General features: G+C 59.1%; 1 protein-coding gene across 3 annotated transcripts in view; it reads left to right on the top strand.

Moving 5' to 3' along the window:
* GAS6 (growth arrest-specific 6) overlaps window positions 1–5,540 on the top strand; it is a 33,753-nt gene that overhangs the window by 2,882 nt on the left and 25,331 nt on the right. The window lies entirely within an intron of this gene.

Below are 5,540 nucleotides of genomic sequence, written 5' to 3'. Positions count from 1 at the left end.
GGAGGCGGAGCTTGCAGTGAGCTGAGATCCGGCCACTGCACTCCAGCCTGGGCGACAGAGCGAGACTCTGTCTCAAAAAACAAACAAACAAACAAAAAAAAACTGTGTATTTCTTTTCCTGTAAACTGTTGTTTATATTTTTTGCCCATTTTTCTCAATTTGTAGGCATTTGCAAATTAGCCATTGGTAGTAAAGCTATCAAACATTTTTTCAGCTTGCCACAAGTCTTTTTGTTATTTTAAAATTCATAGAATAAGAGTGATTATTTTGGGTGTCCTGTATGAATTTTAACGTACCTGCGGCACAACCCACACAGCTCCCCTCGCACTGGGTCTGTGGTCCCCAGGCGTCACCTGTGTCTGGTTTCAGATGAAAGGCACCTTGGTGAGTCCCTGCGGGTGCTGAGAGCGGAGGCGTGGCAGTACAGAGTCATCCTGGGAGAGGCAGGAGTCTCTTCCCAGGCGTGGCTTTGCAACCGGATCCCAGCCGGCAGAAAGAGTCAGAGGTGGCTCAGTCCCACTCCCCAAGCCCCATGCGCTGTCCATGGGCGTCTCTAGGCCTCCCAGACTTGGATCACAGACCCCAGCCCAGGAGCCACAGACAGAGGAAATGCTCAGTGTAAACATGGGAATGGGGGGGTGGCCCTGCCGTGTGGCCCAGCCCGCCCTGACCTGCAGCCACACACAGTAGCCCGGTGCCACGTAGGGCCCAAAGTCTGCATATGAGGCAGAGGCAGGAGACAAGCAGATCCTGCCACACATGGTTTATCTGAGTGATTGCTAAACCAATCTCTTCTTTTAAATTCTATTTTCACACTTGTTATCTTCTCTTAGTTCCTGGGCTTTAGGCTGCTCCCCAAGATGACAAAACAGTTATCTGCTATTAGGTGTTTTCATCTGTGATCCACCTGTAATTTCTTTTGACGTGTTAGACGAGGTGGGGATGTAGACGGCAGGCACGGTTCCTGCCCCAGCACCACACGTTTGAAGTCTGTCACGTTCCCGGTGCCTCGCCTGCCTCCATCCTCACGTCCCCGGTGCCTCGCCTGCCTCCATCCTCACGTGCTGGGCATTTGGGAGATTTCTGCCAGGTTTTCCACAGGCCGTGGCCGCAGCTTTAGACTTGGCCTCATGCACGCGGGTGGGTCTCCTATGCCCTCCTCAGTCTTTTTGCTGGTTGTCTTGCTTATTTTTTAATACAACTAAACTTTAAAAACTAGTCTTAAAAACCTAAAAAAAACCCTTTTTATATTTTTAACTGGGCTTGCAGTTCATATATTGGAGACTGTCTGAACAGCGTTGTGCTTTCCTCACCCCGCCACCGTCCCGTCCGTCCCTTGGAGCACTTTTCTTCCTGTGTGCCCCGTGCTTCCTTTGCCAAGTTCGCCTCTGGCTATTTGTAGCCAAGAAGGCCGTCCTTTTCATGGCGTCGCCTTGCTTGCTTGCGTGGATGAAGATGACTGATTGCTACGTGTTCATTTCTGTTCCCGCCGCCCAATAGAGTTATCTTGTTTTGGTTTTTATTGTTTCCTTTGGGGCATCAGCGTCCCCGAGTGCGGCCAGCTGGGGAGAGGAGGGCGGGGTCAAGATCCTTGAGTTTGTTCCCTGTGTGATAGGAAGAGAATCTCTTGCTGTGGCTGCTGCCAGAGGCAACACATGCAGTTTATAACGGGTCCACCTGCCCCAGGCCAGAATCTCCGGCCACTCTCCCTGAGCCGACCCTCAGAGGCTGCCCTGTCTGTGGCCTGGGGCTCTCAGCTTCTCCTCCAGAGCACATGGCTGGGGCCTCTGATGTTTGAGTGCCTCAAAAGACACCTGGAGGTGAAGAAGGTGCTCTGGGGGCCACAGCAGGCAGCCTCACACTCCCCTGGGAAGGCGCCTCCGGAGGACGCGGCTGGGGCAGCCTCGCACCCTGTTCCTGTTCATCAGTCCCTCGTGAAAATTCTCTGACTTGGTGCTCACGGTGCTGTCCTGGCTTCAGTTCACTGGTTATCGGTTATTGTGAAATTAAAGCCATAGCCCCATAGAGTCCCAATTCAGCCCCAGACATGGGAGCCTGTGGCCCTCGGGCTGTCCCAGGACCCAGGCAGCACGGTGGACGGAGGGAGGAGGCCTGGGAAGAGTGTAGGCTGCGTTCCTGGGTGCCCCTGAAGAGCCTCTGCTTCCATTTCTTTCCTTTCCTTTCCCATGGACACATCCAGCCTCTCCACTGCTGAACACTCCCGTCCTGCCCTAGCGGCCATTTGGTGCTTGGATTTCTCGGCTCCTTTGGCCCATGGGTTTCCCCAGGAGGGTCAGGTCCCCACAGGCTGTGGCCCAGGCAGCGGTCACTGAGCCCCGGCTACCAGGATCCCCACCCCTGCCACAGGGAGCGTCCCCTCGCCCTTCGCTCGGACGGAGAGGGCCCTGGTCCTGGCCTGTCACCACCCAGGGAAAGGCCCTGACTGCCGGCACTGGCTTCAAATTCCAGCCACAGCCATGGCCGCTCCCTCCTGTCCTTCAACACAGTCACGGGCCGAGCTGAGATAAACGCTTCATCTCCTGAACTCTCTGCAGGCGCCGGCGCCCAGGGCATGACCAGCCAGACCACCGACTCCCTAGGCCCAGCTTGCGGGATGAGGGTCAGAGAAGTGGGTGCCCGTCAGGGAGGTGGGCGGGGTCAGGGAAGTGGGTGCCCCCTGGGGCCTGCAGAGGCTTCTGTCTCCGTTGGTTTCCCTGCTGTGTGGAGGAAATTCCACAGACATCTGCTGGGCCCCAGCTGAGTGTCCACCCCTCAGATGTGGTTCCGTCCTCGCATCCTAGAGGTATCAGTACATTCCCAGCAGAGAAATAAATGAGTTGGGGGAGGCCCTGGGGTAGGCGGCATGAGACTGGGGACCACTTAAGAGCTGGGCACCTGGCAGGAGCAGGCACTGTCCCCAGCCTCACTGTCCTCAGCCTCACTGTCCCTCAGCCTCACTGTCCCCAGCCTCACTGTCCTCAGCCTCACTGTCCCTCAGCCTCACTGTCCCTCAGCCTCACTGTCCCTCAGCCTCACTGTCCCTCAGCCTCACTTCACTGTCTTCAGCCTCACTGTCCTCAGCCTCACTGTCCCTCAGCCTCACTGTCTTCAGCCTCACTGTCCCTCAGCCTCACTGTCCCTCAGCCTCACTGTCGCTCAGCCTCACTGTCCCTCAGCCTCACTGTCCCTCAGCCTCACTGTCGCTCAGCCTCACTGTCCTCAGCCTCACTGTCCCTCAGCCTCACTGTCCTCAGCCTCAGGGACACAGGTCTTTCCAAAGGGCATTCCAGGCAAAGTCAGGACCAGGTTCCCAGCCCTTCACATCACATGGGCAGGTGTCCACTTCTGAAATGACTTTAATCTCTAACCAAACATTGTAGTGGCAGCGCACAGCATCCCTCCACAGTGGGGGCCGCTGAGGGGTCAGGTTCTGGTGCCGGAGGGTTGGGCCCTGCACAGGCCGCCTGCCCTGCAGGTGTCTGACTCCCTCCTGCCCCCAGAGCCTCTTCATCTGAGGCCAGAGTGGCGAAGTGGACGCGCCCCTCGTTTCTCTAGTCCAGGCCGGACCTCCCCCTCCCAGGCCCTGCTGTGACCATGTTGACGTCTCCAGACGCCCTGCGGACGCAGCACTCAGGTACAGCCGGGCCACGGCAGGGTCAGGGATGGGGCCCCGGCCGGCTCCCGGTGGCTGTGCTGATGCAGAATCCCTGGTCCTGGTCCTTGTTTCCTCAGCCCCAGCCCCTGTGTGCTTCAGAGTAGAAGGCATTTATAGCGACCTGCTGAAAATAGCATCTTAGAAATACTCCGAGACGCGAGCTCTCCCACACCTGCAAGTGTTTTGTTGGCAGTCATTTGTGCAAAACAAGCAAACTGGAGGTGTATGGAGGAAACTGGGGGGCAGATGGAGGAAACTGAGGTGTATGGAGGAAACTGAGGCGAATGGAGGAAACTGAGGCGTACGGAGGAAACTGTGGGGTGTACAGAGGAAACTGAGGTATGAGGAGGAAACTGGGGCATATGGAGGAAACACTGAGGCGTGCGGCGAAGCATCGCAGGAAGAAGCCAGTGTGGTTGGGCAGCTTTCCCAAGAAGTCTGGGACTTGTATCAGGGCTTCTGGTGAGCTCGGTGCCTGGACCCGCCTGGGAGGACAGGGGCTGTGTCTGTGCTGGCCGCAGGCAGTGACCGGATAAGCTGGATGAGCTGGAGGAACGCAGCTTCATGAACCATAGACCTGCCCGCCGCTCACCCTGGCACCGGGCACCAACCAGTGCAGGTGGGAGGGAAGCGGCTCCTGCACTGACAGCCGAGCCTGGACCCTCTGTTGGAAATGCCACGTTCCACAGACCTGGTGGGAAGCGTCACCTTGGGAGCCTCAGGAACGGAGGCGACACACGGGCAGTGAGAGCCCATCCGTTGAAGACTCGATGTGCCCCCGCCAGAGCTGACCCCCTCAGGATGACGCTGGCCGAGTGCTCTGGGGCCCTGCTGGCCCGGCCTGCACTTTTCCCAGGGACTGGTCCTTACTGAACTTGTGTGGAATCAACAGACAGGAGCCCTCTCTCAGCCAGCCGGGGCCCCACCCAGGGTTCCCCACGGAGCTGTGTGTGGCTAAGCTGAGCGTGGCTGAGTCCTCGTGTGGGGCGGAGCCGAGCATGGACCGCGCCCCTGAGCACTGCCATGCCCAGCCCCGAGCTGCTGCTGCTCGGCCAGCAGCCGTGAAAGGGTTCTTTGAGCTCCGGGTGTAATTGTAGTTCTTTCTGCCAACTTCCTGGGGCTCAGGCTTGCGTCACCGCGCTCTCGGGGGCTTCCCTGCCTGCCTCTGGGACGTGGTTTCGGTCCGTGTCCTGGAAACGTTTGTGAGCAGCTCCTGGTACGGGGGACTCCTTGGGAAGCAGCTGCACTGGGACGGGTTCCCGCCCTCAGGCCCTCACCCACCCCCCTGCCCTCTTGCCCTGCAGGAGCTCAGCCCAGGTGATCGCCCTGAGAGAGGGCAGCACACATCTGGCCTAAAGCCGTCAAGACACGTGGAGAGGGGGCGGCTAAGAAGAAAGAGGGGCTTCCTGGAGGACCCCTCTGGCAGTGCAGCCTGGGCTTGAGGTCCTCCATGCCCTGTGGGGAGAGTTCACCAGAAATGGGCTAGGGCTGGCCAGGGAAGGCAGAATGTTTTGAGTCCACCTGGAAGGGCCCCAGGTCAGCTGGGGGTTCTGTTTGCCTGCTCCCCGGGAGGTCCGAGCTCCTGGGCCTCGCGCCAGGCGGTTCCTGCTCCTTTGCCCTCGGCCCTTCCCACCTCGCGCATCAGGCCTGCTGGCACTCCCTCCCAGCTGATCTGAGTTTTCCTGGAGCCGGCCCCAGGGCCCGCTAGCCTGTTCTGTCAGCCCTGGGCCAGCACAGGGGGCTCGGGTGCCCGGGACCTGCCTCAGCCTCCGCCTCTGAGAGCTCCTTGGGGCTGGACCTGAGGCACCGTGGCTGCCCCACTCCCAGCTGTGTCGGGCACGGGGGCACCATGGCTGCCCCACTCCTGGCTGCGTCGGGCACAGGG

The sequence above is a fragment of the Colobus angolensis genome, unplaced genomic scaffold (genome assembly GCF_000951035.1).
Source record: "Colobus angolensis palliatus isolate OR3802 unplaced genomic scaffold, Cang.pa_1.0 Scaffold13, whole genome shotgun sequence".
Lineage (NCBI taxonomy): Eukaryota > Metazoa > Chordata > Mammalia > Primates > Cercopithecidae > Colobus > Colobus angolensis.
Note: the sequence above shows the minus strand (reverse complement) of the source record. Positions and strands in the feature narration are given on the sequence as shown.